The sequence below is a fragment of the Numida meleagris genome, chromosome 7, assembly GCF_002078875.1.
Source record: "Numida meleagris isolate 19003 breed g44 Domestic line chromosome 7, NumMel1.0, whole genome shotgun sequence".
Taxonomy (NCBI): Eukaryota; Metazoa; Chordata; class Aves; order Galliformes; family Numididae; genus Numida; species Numida meleagris.
Window position 1 is genome coordinate 29,703,727 of NC_034415.1, and position 8,238 is coordinate 29,711,964.

The window sequence follows — 8,238 nt, forward strand, 5'->3', positions numbered from 1 at the left end:
CGTGTAAGCCTCAGCTGGCAGCCCAGGGGGAAGAGGAGATGCAGTGCCTCCCTCTCCAAGTGACTCTTGATTTATGAGCTGTTTGCAGGACTCATTGTATTCACAACGGGAGCGCTGCCCCCTCCCTGTCTCGATGCGCGCTCTCTCCAGAAGGAACAAATCCTCCCAGCGCAGGTGCAGCAGCCCGCAGCCATCGGGGCTCCCAGCGCACCGCCGGGCAGCGGAGCTCCCACGGGACGCATCAGCACGACGGAACGCTTGGAAGCAGGGCGAGCTGCAAATGCCACGGCCACGGTATAATGAATCAGTGACACTCTGGATTTTTAAGGCAGACTGAGCATTTGCATTTACAAGAAATGCATGCAGCTGGGCGCTGCGATTTGCCTCTCTGCCACCGCAGCCCTGAGCTGCAGCCGAGCAGCCCGTGCAGCCCTGCACAGCGCACAGCAGCCAAGCAGCTCGAGGGGCAGCCCGCAGCAGAGCACACAGCTGCCCCAGGGCAGCCCGCACCAGGCTGGCACGGAGCTCCTGCAAGGGAAAAGAGCGATGAATGAAAAAACCTCGAGCTTATGAAAAGATATTTGTTGTCAGTGTGGAGTCTGTTACTGTGCCATTAGTAATAATAACACGCGGATAATGAATTGCGCTGTTCTAATGACTTTGGGTGTGGAATCATTCTTTCTAACTTCTGTTCTTCAGAAGACCACACGCCAGGCAATTAATATTGTCACTTGCATACCAAAGATCCTAACCCCACTGTGATGAGAGGGAATGAATAATTTGCCATTCATCCATACGGAGAATGTAACTGGGATGTGACTGAGAACAAAATTCTTGACTTGCAAGCTGTCACAATTAACATCCAGCAGGGAAAGAAGAGAAAAGTTTAGAAAAGCTCAATCTAAAGTACGCCCAAGGGGCGGGGAAGCCTCTGCTTGCCTTTTGGCTTTGGGTCAGACCCGCCCTGTGAAAAATTCCTTACTGTCCTCCTGCATTTTGAAAAGCAGGACAGTAAGGTCTCTCTGCAAAATACTGAGGCCACCAGCGCGGTCAGCAGCTCTGCCAGGAGGCAGCAGGAGGGGTGAGGGGTGCATCTGTGCTGAGCAGAGCACAGAGTAAGGCACGAGATGGGAGCGGGGAAGAGCTGAATGCTGGAACCAACCCGTGGTGGTGGGCATGGCCCAGCACCTCGCCCCAGCTGTGCCCCGGCTGCTCTGTGCCACCCGGGCGTCACGGGCTCTGTGCTCTCAGGGGAGCAGGATGACAGTGTGGGAGCTTCAAGCTAAAATATTCAATAAGTAACAAGAAATACCTCGTGCGAAAATGGTAACTTTTATAATGGAAAAAGATTATTAGAAATTATTATGAGAGGAAATGAAGGATGCGTCATTCAGCGCAGTGATGTTCTTAAAATAAAAGCACTTGCTTAGTGTTAGCCTGGAGTCTGGCAAATGGGACTGAAAGTGGATCAAGAAGTAACTGGGGCTGTGGGAGATGTACAGGAAATAAATGAAGGAAGAACCGTGGAGATGCAGCACCGCCTGTGCTGCCCTCACGGTGCAAGGCAGCAGGCTGTGAGCCAGGGGCAGCAGCCAGATCCCTGCTGCACGTGTCCTGCTGCACCTGTGGGCTGATGGGCAGAGACCCCAGGAGCAGCCCCGTGCCTGTGCCCTGCCATCCCGCACACATCTATCATCTCCTCATTTCCCCCTCTGCTCTACTAATGGTAAGGCAATGAGCACATCGGAAGCCATTTGCTCTTTTGTGCTTAGGTCTAATTAGTTATATTTTGGGGGGTGTAAACTACACTGTTCTGGATTCCCACAGCTACGCTTTAGAAGTGCCCGCGCTGTTACCCTCACAGGCCTGGTTTGGGTCAATGGAGGGCTCAGTGCAGCGCAGGAAGAGCCCAGGGTGTGCACGCTCTGATCGTCAGTTTGCAAGTGGGCCCTGAAGTGTTGGCTGTGCTCCGTGAAACCTGCACACTCCTTTTCGATTGCTGTTGTAATGCTTTGGGGATTGTACGGCTCTTATCAGCGCTGTGCTGGAGAACCTACAGCCACTGCTAAGTGCACTCAACATAAAAGCACCTAAAGCCCCTCTAATGCAGGCTAGAATAGCAAGGAGGATTAACACTGCTGCACTCAGCAGTTTGGGGAATGCTGTTCCTGAAACATCCCACAGCACTGACCCTGAGGCTCCACTGGCTCTGATCAGTCCCCACCGGTGCCGTGAGATCCTGCAGCCCCCACAGGCAGGACGTGTGGGCCTGGTCCGGGATGTCTTCCACAGAAGTGAGGGCAGGCACGGGCTGTTTCAATCCTAATCTGGTCTTTTCCTAATCACCTGGTAAGAGTTTTACTTCTTCCGAAGCATGAGGAAGAGCACTTCACATCTAACTGTCGTACAGCACCCACTGCAGCTCTATCACAGTCCATGATGAGAGCGGCTTCGGGCAGCTGAGATGCTTTTAGCAGCTCTTCTGCTGATGATTTTGATCTCACCACCCGCCAAGTCACTCTGCGTGCCCAGCGAGCGCATTACCGAAGCGCGCTGTTAGCACCGCGTGCTGCTCAGGCTGGGCCCGTGCCCACACGTTTGCTCCAGGGGTGGGAGCAGGAGGCACCTCGTGCTGCTGGGATGTTTTGTTTGCTTTTAAGAGGCAGCTGCGTATGGCACTTGCTCAGAAGCGTGAATTGAGCTGTGATTACGCCGGTTTGCCAAGTTGTTAGGCCAAATTTGGGGCTGCCTGCACCATTCCATTTTACTCAGGCCTCGGTGGTGACGGTAGGAGTTGAGCATGCAAATGATGGCAAGATACGACCTCCATCAAGGATGGCTGGAAGCTGTAACTGCCCGAGTGAAAATACAAGCAGCCAAGATTTAAGTGTGCTGGAAAAAGTGCTGGGTCTGTCACAGCCCGACAGCGCAATCCCATTACGTCATAATAAAACCACACGGCTGGGACGCCTCCCTCTAACTTGTTTGTAATGCTACTTCTTTCTCTGAGAACACAAAGGAGAAGTGCTTTTGTTGCCAGATAGGATTCCTGCAAGTTAATTCTTCCTGCCTCAGGTGGGAAAAAAATCCCATTTTCAATTGTAGCTTATTTATGTTAATTCTGGGGCTTGGGTTTTCAAAATAGCAATCCCTTGTAGCTATGGGCTTCCATTTGCAAGCAAGGGTGCAGCCAGTCAGGCACCTTGGATCTATGTTTATCACATACTGACTTATCCTTCCAAGGCAAAATAAACAGTTACCATAGAGCTTCTTTCTGGCCCTGGAAACACACAAAATGCTCTTGGTGCATTTACAGTCAGCCCGACAAATTTTTCAAGTGGATTTTTATAAATACCATTTTGGTTCTCAAATGTTTTAAATGGAAAATGAAGACCTGGTGAATAGTAGCACAGAAAAAACGAATTCCAAGCAAGGAAGGCAGCACGCTGAAGAATACCACGTGCCCATCAGGTGAGGTCAAGGAGGTGCACTGCCCAGACCGTTCTGGAGCAGGTGGGCACCTCTTCCAATGGAGGCTGCCAGGCCCCATGGCCCCTTGTTCCAGAGGGCAGGTCCAGGACCAGGACCTCCGCAGAGCTGCTCGTAGTGGGCATGTTCCTGAAAGCAGGAGCAGGATGAGCCATTAAGCAGATCGGTCTCTGAGATTCGGGAAAAAGCCATTCCCAAGGCAGCGCACGGAGAAAAGGACATGCAGAACTATCCATAATTTGTGTGTTTCCCATGTTTCCCAGCATAACTTACACAGTTATAACTTGATCACAAGGAAATAGCTTTGACTGGCGCACATGCAACGTCATTTTGCTCAAGATTTTGTGCAGTCTGCACAAACACGGTCATAACTTTGCAGCCAGGACAGATGCATGCCACACCAGGCCCTGTACCTCCCCAGAAACAGATTTGCGTTGTGACATTTTCTCTTCTTGCAACAATTTTTGTTACCGCAGTGAGGTACCTGGGATTGCATTGTCTCATTTTCACAGTGCTGTGCCATGCTCTGCTGACCTTTTTAGTATTCAGTACTTTGAGTGGTTGACCATTGCGCTCCTCCTTTTCCTATTAAAAGGGGAGTCCAACCTGTTGCAAAGGAGCAGGGTGACCAGCCCACGGAAATGAGAAATGCTGAAAAGGTCAGATGAAAGCAGCACTCCACAAAATACATTAGATACTGAAATCCGTGTGCCTCCTTGCTTTGACAAAGACTGTTCCAGCAGCAAAAAATAAAAATAGATACAACATCAATCCCGTGTTACGCTAACAGCAGCGCTAGGAAAATTGTGGGACTGTATAATTTATCCCATTGTTATTATAGTTTTTAGCTTCTGCTCTTCTTTGGATGGATCATTGCAGAAACGCAGCAGAAAGCTTAATTTACATTTGATTCAGGATTCTATTTGTGGTGCTGTTCAGGCTCCTGGCATTTTTGAGAGACTCCTCAGCTCTACACCGTCTCTAGATAAAAAGGTAAAACTCATTCAAATAAGAAACATACGTTTTTCTGCATCTTCAGCAACTCGAGACGAATTTCCAACACAGCCTCCACATCAGCACTACCGTTATCAATGGGCATCTGCTGCTCATTGTCCTGTGCATAAGCAGCACACTTATGGCCACTTTAGCATACCAAGCCTTGCTGCTGTGCAGGAGGGCAGCGAGAAGGCAGTCAGCAGTGAGAGACTGGTTTGAGCCCAAACCCGACCTGCTGCCCCAGCTGAGCCCCGTGCAGGGACAGTGCACCAAGTAGGGTCATGGTGGGACGTTGCAAATGGCACAGCCCTGCTCCCCAGCACAGCTGGCTGTCACACCAAAGGGTGACACAGCTTCTTGCAGACGCTTGGCATGCCTTGTAGCAAAGTGAACAGCCTGACTGAATCTCGCAGCTACCTCAGCTCCTAATTAGAGGTCAGGATTTCTGCTTCATAGAAATGTCCAGCGTTTCCGAACTTGCTTTCAGGAGGAAGAACAGGTCCCGAAAACATGACTTGGAATTTAGGCTCCAGACATCTGTCTCCATCTTTAATTTGGGTTTTGTTCCTTTTTTTTTCCCCATTTGTCATTGTTTAATGACATGCCAGGATTATTACTATTACTACCACAAGCTCTCTGTGGCTAACAAGCCATACAACAGGATACGTGACAGCATACTTGGAATTATCTCCTGATTCACAAGGTGCTCAGAAATCACTAAGAGCAGAACTGATTGGAGTAGATCAGATCATTTTTCCCGATCTGTTTTAAAAGCAGCAACAGTTCTTATTGCTGTCACATTTCCAAGGCAGCAGTTACAACACTAATTACAGTCCGAGTGGTTTACTGTGCTCTGTAGAAATGATTACAGTCTGAGATAATTCAGAGCTAAAGACCTGGTACAGGAGGTGGTTTAGAAGTAAGAACACAATGAATAAATATTACTACCATTTACATTTGATGGTGTATTAATAATGTTGCCCTTCACTCGTAACAAATGACAGCCAGGTCAAATTTAACTTTATATTGTTGCCTTCTTCACTTAAGCAATTTGCATACTCATTTACATATTGCTTTTGGATATTGTGCACTGAAGGTAAAGTTGGTTTTAAAGCATTAATTTTTCCAACCTCTTCAGCAGGAATAATAGGCCCAGGCCTATTTGCAACCCGACCTTTTAAGGAAAAGTGAAAGAATTATTCTTTGATATGACTTTCTTTTGGTATTACAGCCTATGTGTTTTCTTGTCAAAATTAAAGGTTCAACACAAGGGAACAATTTGCCCCTGCAAAGAGAAAGTTTTCCCCGTGGCTCCTCTGGCCCAGGGGGTGCAGGCTGCATTGCGGCGCTGATTAAAAGATTCTTCATCGTTCCACCGTGATTCGTCGTCCCCAGCTCCACAAACGCCCGCCGTCATTGCCCCGAGAGCTGCTTTCCTCCCGCTCACCATCACCATTCTCAGCCCGTTCCGCCTGTTTCTACACTTCTCTCACCCTTTTTTCTTCATTATGTCTTTCTTGGTGTTGATTTATTTACATGGACCAAACGCTTGTCTCTTCCTCTGCCCTCAGCATCATTTGAAGACTTGTGCTCATCCAAAGGTTTGATGTTCCCCAGAGCTGATGAACATCCCTCCCTGAATAACATGACAGAAATGCTGCAGAGAGGTTTCTGACATTCTGTACTCTCTCTTCCCACTCTTTCCAAGATTTGTGATGGAAAAGAACAGGAATTACATAGAGTGAGAAGAATTAAAAGCAAACAAACAAATGAAAAGAGTGATAATGATGGGAATCCTATCTGAAATTATCCATAAATATTTATAAAATAGTCCAATGCATCCATTCATTAAGGAGATGCAGCTGTCCAATAACACTGGGTTGCAATGGCATCAGCTACTGCTAAGGCAGTATCACAGCAGCATCATCTCCCTGTTCAGAGTTTGCTCTACTAAATACATGGCATGTTTATTTTCTAAGACAGTTAATTTTTACAGGCCTAGAAACTAATTCACACTCACCATTTCAACAGTTGCAAATGGCTGGGGTGAAGATCCCTGCAAGTCAAAGCTTCTGCCAGCTAAGTGACCACTGGTTTTGTTTCAGAGGTTTATCTCATTGCTGTTTTTATTCCCAATGAAGCATGTGCTGCTCTCACCTGGGTTTTCCTGGTGCCCATAGCATGCCTGGCACAGCTCCCACACAGCAGCAGCCTCAGGTCTGCGGGCAGCGTTCCTGTCCCTGACAAAAAACAATGAGAATGAATTCATGTCTTATGAAATAGTTTGGTCTTATGCCGAAGGCCTCACTTTTCCTCCTCAGAGCTGTATTTACTTATGAGCATCAGCAAGGAGCTTCAAGCAGCTCTTCCAAGGCCAGGTTAGGACAAGTGCAGCCATTCTGACCTTTCCCTTGTTACTGGGACTGCGCTGGGAGAAGCAGCAGGCATGACAGGAGCCAACCAACCCCCTCTTACAGCCTGCAAACCCTATTCCCAAGCCTGCTGGGAAAGGGGCGTCAGCTGTGTGTTCAGAGCAGCTGCTAGCACCAACAGGTGTGCACTGAGCCCCGTGCGATTTACCTTCCCACTTTGCTGTTCTGTCACAGCGGACTCTGTAATAATACTGTCCGTAAAAAATTGCATGTTTATTTTGTGTTCTCTGACAAGATCGCAGAGCTGGCCTGAGCTAAAGAATAACTTTTTTTTAAAGGAACCGCTGGAGCACGTTGATCAGTGAAAATGCTTCTGCGCTGCAAGAAGCAGCACTCACTGCATCTGAGTGATTCAGTACACAGTTTTCCACCATGTGTTTTTTAACCTTCATTTTCATTTTAGTATTTAAGCACCTTCGGTACTTCCACTGAAGCCGCCCCGTACCACAATGCCTCCTTGTTCCAGCAGAACAACTTGTAGCCTTCCAGGCGCTTCAGGCCTGGTTCGACAAGGCCTGCTTCAGCAACCTGCAGGCCTGGTTGCAGCCAGGCTCCTGCAGGCCGGGGACTACAGATCCCACCTGCTGCAGAGCACACATATTTGTCCAAAGCTGAGAGCACAACAACATTTCAAAGGACGTTTTGGAAGCCCACCTGCACCCTCAGTTTCTTTACCCAGAAGCACACCGCACCTTGTTGCTCGCCCTGCTTGCAGTGACATGGTGACATCGTTGGTGCGCTCTCAGGGCGCAGGTCCTCCCCTCCTGCACACAGAGGCTGTGCTTGTTGTCTGCTTCTGAGAGCTTGAGCCTGGGGGCTCCCCACGTCTTTATTCACATTCCCGGATGGCACCATCTGTTTTCCAGACAGGTTTTCTAGTGGAGTTGTAGGCTGGGTGCTGGGAAGAGGAAGGAGAAGAGGGAATGACTGTGCACTTTTTCTGGTGATGCAAGAAGGACGACTGCAGAAGGAAGGGGCACTTTGTGTCCGTGGGGATGGGAGCAGTGGGGCAGGGGCTGCAGGCCGTGCCACCCCTTCGCTGCCAGGCCGCATGGCACTGCTCGTTAGCACTGCTTCCTGCAGGCGAGAGACGCAGCGGCTCGAAGCACTTAATTCACTCTCCATAAGCATACTTCACCTCACCCAAGTCTGATTAGCATAAGGAAATGCAGAAGTCAAAATGCAGGGAAAAAATTTCTAAGACACAGATTTTCTCTTCCCTTAGGAGTTAAAGAACAATGAAGAACCCGTGACAACTCTTCTGCAATCCCCCTACACGCAGGTTATTGTTCAGTAATAGTGCTCATGAGTGTCGGCGCTA

General features: G+C 48.7%; 1 long non-coding RNA gene across 1 annotated transcript; it reads right to left on the reverse strand.

Annotated features, from left to right (window-relative positions):
• LOC110402956 lies at positions 1,937 to 6,947 on the reverse strand. The gene is made up of 3 exons (XR_002441415.1): positions 6,794 to 6,947; positions 6,643 to 6,725; positions 1,937 to 6,121 (listed from the first exon to the last, which is right to left on the reverse strand). It is a non-coding gene; the product is annotated as an uncharacterized LOC110402956 (long non-coding RNA).